The sequence below is a fragment of the Symphalangus syndactylus genome, chromosome 15, assembly GCF_028878055.3.
Source record: "Symphalangus syndactylus isolate Jambi chromosome 15, NHGRI_mSymSyn1-v2.1_pri, whole genome shotgun sequence".
Lineage (NCBI taxonomy): Eukaryota > Metazoa > Chordata > Mammalia > Primates > Hylobatidae > Symphalangus > Symphalangus syndactylus.
In genome coordinates, this window is record NC_072437.2 from 24904936 (window position 1) to 24919374 (window position 14439).

The window sequence follows — 14439 nt, forward strand, 5'->3', positions numbered from 1 at the left end:
AATTTGAAATAGTATGGGCCTTAAAAAGGTTCATACTCTTTACTTCAGTGATTTAACTATCTATAGAAATTTCCCATAATGAAATGATCAATGTGCACAAAGATTAATATATAAAAATGTTATTGACCATGGTATCTATAGCAGTCCAATAATAGGCCATTGTCCAATAAGGAACAATTGGCTAAGCATTTGTCAATAGGCAGTTGTCTAAGTAAATTATGGGCCATTGAACCATGAATATTAGGCAACCATTAAAAAATACGTTAGAGGTTGCCTACTAATTTTTCCTCATGTAATAGAAGAAAGAAAAATAAATAAAAAATATGCTAGTGGGCTGAGGCACGTCTGCTCACACCTGCAGCCTGAGCACTTTGGGAGGCCAAGGCACGTGGATCACCTGAGCTCAGAAGTTTGAGACCAGCCTGGGCAAAATGGCAAAACCCTGTCTCTATAAAAAATACAAAAAAATTAGACTGATGTGGTGGTGCATGCCTGTAGTGTCAGCTACTTGGGAGGCTGAGGTAAGACAATCACTTGAACCTGGGAGGTCAAGGCTACAATAAGCCATGATAGCACCACTCCAGCCTGGGCAACAGAGCCAGATCCTGTCCCAGATATATATAAATATATATTATATATTAGCAATAGCTACCTTTGATTGTGCCGTTACTCTAAGATAGGATGGAATGGAGAATGTGACAAAAGAATCCAATGATATTACAAATGTTATGAAACATCTCACTTAAGGGAATAGGGGAATAAGATACTGACTTAAATACCTTTGGAAATAAGTAGAGTCTGTAAGACTAAAGGTAAAAGGCAATATGCATAAGCACCACAATCTAGTTGCTAAAGTTGGTTCCTATAAGAGCATAGGATAACAATTCTGAAACCGCTCTCCGTGTACATGGGACTTGAGCAATAGAGTGAACGGATGGAGGATGGTGGGAGCCAGGTTTCTCACTGAAGTGTGAGATTACAAATAAGCAAAAGAGGAGCCTGGAATGATCCCTGTGGTAATGGATTAGAACTGGAGACAGCAGTATAAACTCATGCTCAACTCAATACAGATACAGATGGTTACATATAGAAATGTTTATAGATGTGTGTAAACACTGGTTAGAATACACAAATATCCTCACTCTGTCAGCTGAGAGAAGCTAGAAGCAAAAACACAACAGGAGCAACAAGCACAACTACTGCCCTGTCCTTTGTTTCTAATATGACCTCCAATAAAAGGAACCTAGGCTCCTTGGAGAAATGGCTCATTCTAGAAGGGGGCCATATACAAGATGAGCCTAGAGTATCTTTTAATGCCATAAGGTAAGAGAATATTTAAAAAATTATAAAAACTGAAAAAAGAAAGAGAAAGAAAACCACTCCACAATGATGGGGGTACATCAAAGAGCTCCCAATACTTAGAAGGAGGGACAATTTGAGCATCAAAATAACATACTGTTGGATTATGACCCAATGTATAAAATCAGTATCAAGTCCATACGGATATAAGTGATTAAATGAATGTTGAACATGAGACAAATCTCCCACGCAGTAAAATTTGAACAAATTTATAAAGATACTCAGATCTGCACAAAGTGACTTCCTTCTGGAGAGCACAGTATAAAAAAAGTAATGTGTAAACATGGACATAAATTTAAAAAGAAAAGAAAAGAAAGAAATTAACTTTGGCCAGTGGCTCATGCCTATAATTCCAGCACTTTGGGAGGCTGAGGCAGATCTCTCAAGCCCAAGAGTTCAAGACCGGCCTGGTCAACATAGCAAAACCCTATCTCTACAGAAATTTAGCTGGGCATAGTGACTCATGCATGTAGTCCCAGTGACTTGAGAGGATGAAGTGGAAGGATCACTTGAGCCCAGGGAGGTCACAGCTACAGTAAGCTGTGATCACGCCACTGCACTCCAGCCTGGGCAACAGAGTGAGAGCTTGTCTCAAAAAATAAGAAAAAGAAAATTAAAAAACAGTATAGAAAGAGGAGAAAAAAGAGTAACTTGACAGTAGACAAACCTGACAAACACAATCTCAGGTGATCAAGGTCAGCCTCGATAGCGATGAGTCTTGTTAACAATATGTACCCTTGATATGCTATCATGAGAATGTCACTTTGCTTCTGTGGTCTTCCCCCAAAAAACCCATAACCCCTGTCTATCATCAGAAAAACATAAGAGGAAGGGACATCCTACAAAATACCTGGCCAGTATTTCAATCCTCAAAGCTATCAAGGTCATCAAAACCAAAGAAAGTCTAAGAAACTGTCACAACCAATAGGAACCAAAGGAGACAGGACTGCCAGATGTACTGCGGTGTACTGGATGTGATCCGAGAACTGAAAATGTACATCAGAGACAAAAATGATGAAATATAAATGAAGGCATGGGCTTTAGTTAATAACAACATAACAATATTGGCTCATTAGTTGTAACAAATGTACCACGCTAATGTTAACATGTTAGGAGTAGGGGAAACTGGATGTGGGAACATAGGAGCTCTACTATCTTCACAATAATTCTGTAAATCTAAAACTATTCTAAAATAAAAAGTGTATTAGCAACAACAACAACAACAACAACAAAAGAAATCATCAGTGATGAGTAATGTCCAGGAAGAATGATGAATAAGGATTTAATCTGCTATTGTTTTATTTTTTGTTGAAAAAATTTTTTATAAGAGTCACATCCAGGTTAGAACAAGTGTTGCCTCATAAAGGCAGCAATAAACTTATTTGGCCTGAATTCTACCACTTTTCTAGGATCCCCAGAGGGTGAGAAAATTCGTTCTGATCACTTCCCTTCTCTATTTCTACATTACAATCATCTCATGAAGATTGAAAGTAGGGCACCCTCTCCAATGGGCCTCTCTGTCTCCCCTATCCCTCCAGCGTTTGATTTAGTACACCTGAACCACCTCATTCTCCATCATTACTTCAGCTTAGCCAAGAGGAAATTAGTACTAAAACCATCAAATCTTAATTGAGTATCTCTTATTAAACAGAAAATGGGAATTAGCAGGTACTTATCTGTACCCTAATAGAGTACCTCTTAACAGCTATGCAAAATAACCTCTATGAATCTCTCATCCTTCTTGTTCCATGACATTTTCCACCAAAGGGTCTGAGCATAAAAGAATTAGGTGTGGTAATAATATTGAAGATGACAATAATAACATAATGTTTACTGAGCACTTACTATGTGCCAGGCATTAGATGTTTTATTCGATTTTTATGGATTTTTTTGTCTGGTCAGGTCAGCTGGTTTTTTAATAAAAAATAGTCCAGACTCAGAAGGTACAAGCAGGTAAAGCAATTTTGTTTTTCTCCTGCCAATGACTTTCAGTTGTACAGTCCCATCACACACCTGGCCAATATGTCAGGCAGATGATATTTTGCAAGTCACCTTGAGATATTAACAAACACCCTCACTTTGATGTATTCAAAAGTCCAGTACAGCTTAGAATGCTCAACCAACTTGAAGCTTCCCCTCCTTCTGAATCCCAACCCTTACTCAGTCTGAAGAAACCTGCGACAGGCAATAGTTGAAGTTCTGTAATTTTTTTTTACTTTGTCTCCTTCTCCATTACCACCTGCTTCTAACTGGTTGGAGAAAAGGGCAGGGAGGGAGCAGATAAAACTTCACCCAACATGTGCTGATGTCAGCTGCTGTTGTCACATGTCACATAGTGAAACCCCGTCTCTACTAAAAATACAAAAGATTAGCCAGGCATGGTGGCAGGTGCCTGTAATCCCAGCTACTCGGGAGGCTGAGGCAGGAGAATCGCTTGAACCCAGGAGGCGTCTGGGGATGGCATATACACAAAGGCTGACTCTTGTTCTGTGGAGCACCTGGGTGGGTCCCTTACTGGGGACTTACTAGTGACCAGTACCTAGCACTGCTCCCCTAAGCAGCCCCATGGAATCTCTCCTCAACAAAATATCCCACAGGACTCTTCCCCATTAGGATTACTTTAGCCCCCTAGGGCAGATCTCTAGAGGTGGGGTCCTCTTTTTTTTATTATTATACTTTAAGTTTTAGGGTACACGTGCACAATGTGCAGGTTTGTTACATATGTATACATGTGCCATGTTGGTGGGCTGCACCCATTAACTTATCATTTAGCATTGGGTATCTCTAATGCTATCCCTCCCTGCTCCCCCCACCCCACAACAGGCCCCAGAGTGTGATGTTCCCCTTCCTGTGTCCATGTGTTCTCATTGTTCAATTCCCACCTATGAGTGAGAACATGCGGTGTTTGGTTTTTCGTCCTTGTGATAGTTTGCTGAGAATGATGGTTTCCAGCTTCATCCATGCCCCTACAAAGGACATGAACTCATCATTTTTTATGGCTGCATAGTATTCCATGGTGTATATGTGCCATATTTGCTTAATCCAGTCTATCATTGTTGGACATTTGGGTTGGTTCCAAGTCTTTGCTATTGTGAATACTGCCACAATAAACATACGTGTGCATGTGTCTTTATAGCAGCATGATTTATAATCCTTTGGGTATATATCCAGTAATGGGATGGCTGGGTTAAATGGAATTTCTAGTTCTAGATCCCAGAGGAATTGCCACACTGACTTCCACAATGGTTGAACTAGTTTACAGTCCCACCAACAGTGTAAAAGTGTTCCTATTTCTCCACATCCTCTCCAGCACCTGTTGTTTCCTGTTTAATGATGGCCATTCTAACTGGTGTGAGATGGTATCTCGTTGAGGTTTTGATTTGCATTTCTCTGATGGCCAGTGATGATGAGCATTTTTTCATGTGTTTTTCGGCTGCATAAATGTCTTCTTTTGAGAAATGTCTATTCATATCCTTCACCCACTTTTTGATGGGATTATTTGTTTTTTTCTTGTAAATTTGTTTGAGTTCATTGTAGATTCTGGATATTAGCCCTTTGTCAGATGAGTAGATTGCAAAAATTTTCTCCCATTCTGTAGGTTGCCTGTTCACTCTGATGGTAGTTTCTTTTGCTGTGCAGAAGCTCTTTAGTTTAATTAGATCCCATTTGTCAATTTTGGCTTTTGCTGCCATTGCTTTTGGTATTTTAGACATGAAGTCCTTGCCCACGCCTATGTCCTGAATGGTATTGCCTAGGTTTTTTTCTAGGGTTTTTATGGTTTTAGGTCAAACATGTAAGTCTTTAATCCATCTTGAATTAATTTTTGTATAAGGTGTAAGGAAGTGATCCAGTTTCAGCTTTCTACATATGGCTAGCCAGTTTTCCCAGCACCATTTATTAAATAGGGAATCCTTTCCCCATTGCTTGTTTTTGTCAGGTTTGTCAAAGATCAGATAGTTGTAGATATGCGACATTATTTCTGAGGGCTCTGTTCTGTTCCATTGGTCTATATCCCTGTTTTGGTACCAGTACCATGCTGGTTTGGTTACTGTAGCCTTGTAGTATAGTTTGAAGTCTGGTGGCGTGATGCCTCCAGCTTTGTTCTTTTGGCTTAGGATTGACTTGGCGATGCGAGCTCTTTTTTGGTGGAAACTTTAAAGTAGTTTTTCCAATTCTGTGAAGAAAGTGATTGGTAGCTTGACGGGGATGGCATTGAATCTATAAATTACCTTGGGCAGTATGGCCATTTTCATGATATTGATTCTTCCTATCCATGAGCATGGAATGTTCTTCCATTTGTTTGTATCCTCTTTTATTTCATTGAGCAGCGGTTTGTAGTTCTGCTTGAAGAGGTCCTTCACATCCCTTGTAAGTTGGACTCCTAGGTATTTTATTCTCTTTGAAGCAATTGTGAATGGGAGTTCACTCATGATTTGGCTCTATGTTTGTCTGTTATTGGTGTATAAGAATGCTTGTGAGTTTTGTATATTGATTTTGTATCCTGAGACTTTGCTGAAGTTGCTAATCAGCTTAAGGAGATTTTGGGCTGAGATGATGGGGTTTTCTAGATATACAATCATGTCATCTGCAAACAGGGAAAATTTGACTTCCTTTTTTCCTAATTGAATGCCCTTTATTTCCTTCTTCTGCCTGATTGTCCTGGCCAGAACTTCCAACACTATGTTGAATAGGAGTGGTGAGAGAGGGCATCCCTGTCTTGTGCCAGTTTTCAAAGGGAATGCTTCCAGTTTTTGTCCATTCAGTATGATATTGGCTGTGGGTTTGTCATAGAGAGCTCTTATTATTTTGAGTTACGTCCCATCAATACCTAATTTATTGAGAGTTTTTAGCATGAAGGGTTGTTGAATTTTGTCAAAGGCCTTTTCTGCATCTCTTGAGATAATTATGTGGTTTTTGTCTTTGGTTCTGTTTATATGCTGGATTACATTTATTAATTTGCAGATGTTGAACCAGCCTTACATCCCAGGGATGAAGCCCACTTGATCTTGGTGGATAAGCTTTTTGATGTGCTGCTGGATTCGATTTGCCAGTATTTTATTGAGGATTTTTGCATCAATGTTCATCAAGGATATTGGTCTAAAATTCTCTTTTTTGGTTGTGTCTCTGCCCGGCTTTGGTATCAGGATGATGCTGCCCTCACAAAATGAGTTAGGGAGGATTTCCTCTTTTTCTGTTGATTGGAATAATTTCAGAAGGAATGGTACCAGCTCCTCCTTGTACCTCTGGTAGAATTTGGCTGTGAATCCATCTGGTCCTGGACTTTTTCTGGTTGGTAAGCTATTAATTATTGCCTCAATTTCAGAGCCTGTTATTGGTCTATTCAGAGATTCAACTTCTTCCTGGTTTAGTCTTGGGAGGGTGTATGTGTGGAGGAATTTATCCATTTCTTCTAGATTTTCTAGTTTATTTGCATAGAGGTGTTTATAGTATTCTCTGATGGTGGTTTGTATTTCTGTGGGATCGGTGGTGATATCCCCTTTGTCATTTTTTATTGTGTCTATTTGATTCTTCTCCCTTTTCTTCTTTATTAGTCTTGCTAGCAGTCTATCAATTTTGTTGATCTTTTCAAAAAACCAGCTCCTGGATTCATTGATTTTTTGGAGGTGGGGTCCTCTTAAAATGACTCAAACTCAACTATTTTCCACGGGGCACACTCTAGAAAAACACTCCAGGAAGCTCTCATTCCCTGCAACTGGTGGGTGCTACCTTGCTCCATGGTAGCCTTCTCTCCCTGCTCGGCCATCAGGAGCAACTCTGATCAGGAAAGACTCTGACCTTTCCCACCAATCCTCCCTCCACTGGGCTTAACCCTGGAGAGGTCAGAAAGGGCAACTAGAAAGTGGGGAGAAAGCACAAAGAAGACAGAAGGAAGTGTCTCAGTCTGTTCAAACTGCTGTCACAGAATATACTGGGTGGCTTGTAGACAGCAGAAATCTATCTCTCACAGTTCTGGAGGCTGGTAAGTCCAAGATCAAGACATCTGCAGATTCAGTGTCAGGTGTCTACAACCTAATCCCATCTTGCCATCTCACTGCATCCTCATATGGTGGAAGAGGCAAGGGTTTCTCTCAGGCCTCTTCTATAAAGGCACTAATCCCATTCACAACCATCTACATGGACTCCATCCTCATGACCAAATCACCCCCCAAAGTCCCCACTTCCTAATACCATCACCTTGAGGGTGAGGATCTTGACATATGAATTCAGGGGTGAGGACAGAAACATTTGGACCATAGCAGGAAGCAAATGAAACAACCATGCCCTTATCTTCCCACTAACAGGTTTCCAGGTATGTGCCAAAACCGGGCTGAGGTGGGGAAGCAAGAACCTTTAAATTGAATGAGCATTTCAAGTTTCAACATTTACTGATTGGGCTCAACATTTTAATAGTTAAAATAAAACTGAAATTTTTACTATGTGAAAATAAAACCTGAAAGTGACCAGGAACACACTGGTATGAGCATTAACAACAACAAAATAAATCACCAGTGATAAGTAGGGTCCAGGAAGAATGATGAATAAGCATTTAATCCGCTATTGTTGCATTTTTAGTTGAAACTAAAGTGCAGCTAAAGGATAGGAGAGGGGGATTTAACTAGCACTTTTAAAGACACTTTGAAAGACAGTAGTAGTATGAGAAAATAAAGCTTCTTCATGATTTACTCCCACAAAAGACAGCATGTTTCATAAACTAACTACATATACTAATTTATACTCATAACAGTTTTATGAGGTGATGTGCTAAGATAAATTCTCTGAAGAAATAAACTGTTCTTAAATGATACATTTTGATCTTCCATCAAAATGAACCAATTTTCACTTACTATCATCTGAATAGATCTTTTTGGAACACACCTGCCTTCTAGTGACTGTTGAGATAAAATTCGAAATGGTATAATTCAAGTAGAGGAAATATTTGGGGGAAGAACCTTTCTAGCTCCTAATAAGGCATTCAAAAATAATTAGGTTGAGTGTGGTGACTGACGCCTGTAATCCCAGCACTTTGGGAGGCTGAGGCGGGTGGATTACCTGAGGTCAAGAGTTTGAGACCAGACTGGGCAGCATGGTGAAACCCCGTCTCTACTAAAAATACAAAAAATTAGCCAGGTGTGGTGGCAGGCACCTGTAATCCCAGCTACTTGGAAGGCTGAGGCATGAGAATCACTTGAACCCGAGAGGCAGAGCCTGCAATGAGCCGAGATTGTATCATTGCACTCCAGCCTGGGAAACAAGAGCGAAACTCTCTCAAAATAATAATAATAATAATAATAATAATAATCAACTGATCTATAAGTGGAGATGAGGTAGAAGGAATTGTTTGATCACTGAACACTCACCACCCCACAACCTAACTCCATCTGGCAGAAAATAGGTTTAGAATTTAGTTGGTGTATAAATCTAGCAAAGCACCGGTTATAAGTACCTGCCTTAGCCCCTGTCACTTTGTAAGGCAACCACTGATAATGATGCCTATACGTGGCTGTTTATTTCTCATTTTCTTGTGCCACTGTCTCCAGTTCTGAGCTTGCCCTTTGTCTTGTTTATCAGGTTTTGGCTGTTATTTCATAATTAGCCTCAAGTCCTTCTCCTTTTATGGCCTTATATGGAATAGCAGGGGAGATAAAAGGGTTGGTTATTGTTGTTGTTTTCTATTTACTAGCAGCATTTTTAGGAAGTGAGGCTCATAGAAGTCTTAATTTCAATCACTCTTTTTCTAGAAATTCTTGCCAAAAGCCACTTAGGCGTCTGATATGCTTATTTGAACAAGAGGTCTGCTTCAATTGGCAAAAATGTTAAGTCTTTTTTGACTTAATTGAATCCAAAAAAAAATTTTGGAAGCTTTCATATTTTTCTTTATTATTCGTTCGACTGTTAAAGAGATGTAGGTATAGCAAGATCTTTGAAAACAGAACCAAGAAACTAAAATGTAAGCAAACAAGTGCTGGGTATTAAGCGGGTTGCTGTGTACTCCAGGGACTATAGGTTGGTGTGTCCTTACAGAGAGAGTGAAATTGGCCACGTGAAATGTTTTGGCTATATGTTGCCATATAACAAATTATCCAAAACCATATTCACTTAAAACAAGTGAATTAGCTAACAATTTCTGTAGGTCAGGAATTCAGGTGTGGCTTACCTGGATGGCTATGGCTCAAGGTCTTTCTTGAGGTTGCAGTCAAGACACTGAGGCTGCTGTCATCTCAAGACCACCAGGGACCGGAGCACCTGCTTCCAGTATGGCTCACTTAATGGCTTTGGACGAAGGCCTCAGTTCCTTGCCGTTGCCAGGGCACCTCTGTACCTTGCCGCTTGAACACTCTGTGAGAATGCTGGAGTGTTTTCACAGCATGGCAGCTGGCCTCCCCTCAGAGTGAGTGATCCAAAAGAGGGATCAAGAGAAAAAACACAATGATTTTTTTAGTTATTCTCAAAATCCACACACCATCACATTCACCATATTCTGTTAGAAGTAAGTCACTAAGTCTAGCCTCCATCAAGAGGAGGGCATTAGGCTCCACCCTTTGAAAGTAGGTGTATCAAAGAATTTATATACATATTTTCAAACCACAACATTAAGATTTGGAGATGGTGGCTGTTGCTTTGTTTGTGTATTTGTTTTGCACTTATGCTCACAGTAAGCAGAAGTATTCTCAAGTGAAAAAAATATAGATGTCAATTGCAGAGAATTATTTTAATAAAGTGTTATGTAATACCCTTTATTTTCAGCCACAATAATTACTTTAATAAAATATAATGTGATATGTTTTATTTTTGGCTAAAGGACTTTTATCCTTTGAAGAGTGAGAAACAGAGAAACTCCCAAAAACCAGCACCCCAAAATTATAAAAATGAGAATAATTTAAGATAAAAATTCCTTTAATGTTTTTCTCTTTCATCAGTACAAAAAGTGATATTTTAATAAAGGAGCATCAATTAGAGAAACTGCTAATGTTTATACAGAGTGACATTCTTACATTCAAAATTACTCAGGCCCAATCTTACTTTCTTCCTAATACAATAGTTTAATCAAGGAGGTAATATTTAATGCAATCTAATATCTATCCTTTCTTTAAAAATTGCCACAAACTTCTCACTTAATCAACTAGCATTCACAGCACAAAACTGAGAACTAAAAATAAAATCCTAAGCCCCCAACCAACTGAATGTACCCCCTCTTGGCCAAGAGGACCCAGAGAAACCTTAAAAACTGAATTCCTGGCCATGACAGGACAGGAGGTTGGACACACATTGGTATATCTCCTCTTTGTGTGGTTTAGACACAACTGATCAGCATTAGTGTTAAAATGGAGTTCATAAGACTGATGGAATGGACTCTGTAGCAATAAGATACCAAACTACAAACAGGACCTAAGGCTACCCAGTCAAGGATTAAGCCACATACCCCTACACTTAAAGAATAAACTGTGTTCTAACTGCCACAGGTTTTTCTTCTTCTATAGAAGCCAAACAAGCAAAGGCCTTAAGAGAGGCAATATTGAAATAATTGCAGCTCCTCTACCACCAGATGCTGACTCATTGGTCCCCTGTTCCACAAGCCATAACTATAACTTTGATTGGACAAGACTGATTTCAGTAACTTTCCTGATAAAAGACCAGAGACCATGGACTGGTCCCAGCCCATTTAAAGAGACTGCACACTTGAGTGTCATCTCCCTGCTTCACCTTTTGACATATAAGGCCTAACTGTAATGCATTTAAACGTTACGGCTCCACACCAAAGTGAACATGGGATGCATGAAACATGCATGTTTGTTCATGTGTCAGGCCCCACTTCAGGAATATCTGTAGCTCCTTCTATAACCTGTTGAATATGTGTACCGGGCCAACCTGTTTAGCATAAATCCCAGCCCCACTTTCCCCTCCTCAAAGTGCCTCTTTCAGGTCCCTGCCAGAGACTACACTTCCAAATCTGTCAGGATGATGGCCACCCTAGAGGCTGTAACCCTTTTTATAATAAATAAATTCTCCTTTCCAAATTTATAGAACTTGGGATTTTTCAATTGACAAAACTTTTGAAATCTACATAGGTTGATAAAACAAGGCAAACAAGGATCCATGCTCATTAAATTGGCTTCAATTTACTTCAATATTATGGAAGTTCTTCTATATATTATTTATATTATCTTCCTTTTATATAATACATTTTAAAAATCATAAGATGAATGAACATTTGAATCATGATTAAGGACATCAGAAAAACTTCTTTGGGGATATGCCATATACAACTTTGATACTATCTGAAGCTTTTTGGAAAACTCATTCAAAAAAGATCGTTTTGATGCCCTCTTTTTTCTAAGTAAAATCAAAATACTGGTCATTATGGTGCTCTTAAAAATGTCTTTGTTATCAAAACTAGCATCAACACATTGCAATACAATGTCATAAAAAGCCCACCTGTCTTTACAATTCATAAATTGAACTTCTAGTTTAAAGATGGGTTTAAAGTCAGAATATCTTCCTTATTTTCTTGGGAGTGTTCTGAAAGCCACAAAGATAATGAGAAATAAGAAATGCAAACTTATCTATGGTAAAACTAGGCAAGAGAAAACCCCATGCCATCAAATAAATGGAAAGGCTTCCAAAAGCAGAGATCAAGTGGAGATATATGTGGCAGAAAGTGAAGGCGGGAAAAAGACCATGACCCTGGATCGTGGATGAGCCAGCAAAGTATATTTCTTGGCAGTGAGAGACAAAGACAAAATAAAAATCATTCACTTGCAAAAGTAGGAGGAGTGCAAAAACTAGCATTGAGAGCTTCCCCAGAACTAGGAAGCAGAGAGTGCTGGACTGCATGGGAAATAACATAGACAGCATAATTACAAGAAGCACCTTGTCCCTTTAGCAATGAGAGAATAGCAGAGATAGAACTCGGTGAAAACTTTATGGGAGCTATCTCTAAGGGCTGGGAAGAAGTAAAGGCTAATTAACCTGACACAAGAATCCTGGGCCATGAGGGAAATTCCAGCTAGCCCAGAACATAGTCCTAGTTCCTCCCCAACATGAAACTTCTGAAAATGGCTTCTCCAAGAAAAATTCATTTCAATCAACTGAGTAATCAAAAGGAAGCATCACAAGAACTATTCCAAATAGGTTAGGTATGATGGGAGTAGGGAGACAGTAAAGGGAAAAGAAAATAAATGGTAGACGATGAACATTCACTGACAAGTAGTAGATGAAAAGAGTGACCAAAAACTATAGTCAATTTAAAATTCTTGAATCAATTGCCCTTCTGAAGCAACTGCAGTGAAAACAGAGTGAAGAGTTAGTCAAGACAAGAAAATAAAGCATGAACTAGCAAATTTCAAAAAAGAATTGAAAGAAAAATCATCACAGAAATAAAAGTTAAAATGATTGAAGCACAAAGTAGGATAGATATTGCATAGGATATTGAAGATAAAACTGGGGAAAACAACAAGAAATGGAAATTAACACCCAAACATACTTAAAATATTAAGAAGAAAATTATGGGTACCTGAAAGAGATCAAGTCTACAGCCATGCCTCTCTGAACATGCCTGATCTTGTTTAAAAGAGATCAAGATGGGCCGGGTGTGGTGGCTCACGCCTGTAATCCCAACACTTTGGGAGGCCGAGGCAGGCAGATCACAAGGTCAGGAGATCGAGACCATCCTGGCTAACATGGTGAAACCTCGTCTCTGCTAAAAATACCAAAAATTAGCCGGGTGTGGTGGTGGGCGTCTGTTGTCCTGGCTACTCGGGAGGCTGAGGCAGGAGAATGGCGTGAACCCGGGAGGCGGAGCTTGCAGTGAGCCGAGATCACGCCACTGCACTCCAGCCTGGGCAACAGAGCAAGACTCCATCTCAAAAAAAAAAAAAAAAAAAGATCCAAATGAAGGCAATGAAAAAATTGGAATAAAGCAAATTATTTCCAAAAATAAAAGATATGTTGAATTTACATATTAAATGGACATCACCTCCCAGCAGAAACTGACCCAGTATGTTCAATGGCAAGACATACTCTGAACTTACTGTATTTCAAAAATAATGAAATAATACTTTAGAAAACAAAGTAAGTTATCAAATCATTTATATGAGAAAAATATTCCAACTATCCTTGGACTTTATCACAGCAATATTCAATTCTCGGAAATACTGGAAGAACTTCAAAATCCTCAAAGGAAAAAGAATGTGACCCATGAATTTTGTAGACAGACTGTCAAACATAAAGGCAACAGTCACAGAGCTATTATATACAATGAACTTGGGGAATACTGTTTTTATAATAAGCTTTCTTGGAGAGTATATTTTAGAAAAGGCTTTAATCATGAGATGACTGGTTAAACTGCCAAAGATGTAAGAAGAACTAATGGTAGAATTATAACTAAAAAATATAAAATAAAAAACAGAGGTAGAACAAAAACTAAATGCCATAAGCCCTAACAATGTAGACATTATATATTTTACAGAAACTGAAAGAGGAAAGAAAAAGAATGTGAGAGGCAGTGCAAGTTCACAGATTCAAAAAAAGAGTAACAGATATAAAGACCACGTTTGATGGGCTTGTAAGAACAAAGAAATAGCCAGAATATCCTCAAGTATTTGGAAGTTAAACAACATACATGTAAATAACTCATGAGCCAAAGAGGAAATTATAAGAGAGAAAGTACATTTAATTGGACAAAAATGAAGGCACAACATATCAAAGTTTGTGGGATGCAGCTAAAGTAATAGAACTGAGACTAGATAGATCTGCCATATTAGTAAATATGAATGGAAAAACTCACCTTTAAAAAGAAGCTGTTCAAGTCTGGGCCTGGTGGCTCACACATGTAATCCCAATACTTTCGGAGGCCAAGGCAGGAGGATCACTTGAGCCTAAGAGTTCCAGACCAACCTGGGCAACATGGTGAGACCCTTTTGCTACAAGAAATATAAAAATTAGCCAGGCATGTGGTGGCATGCATCTGTGGTCCCAGCTACTTGGGAGGCTGAGGTGAAAAGGTTGTTTGCACCTGGGAGGTCGAGGCTGCAGTAAGCTATGATCCTGCCACTGTACTCTAGCCTGGATAACAGAGCAAGA

General features: G+C 39.1%; 1 pseudogene; it reads right to left on the reverse strand.

The window, feature by feature from the left end:
- Positions 1-14439, reverse strand: part of LOC129464114 (heparan-sulfate 6-O-sulfotransferase 3-like) — a 388520-nt pseudogene that overhangs the window by 60675 nt on the left and 313406 nt on the right.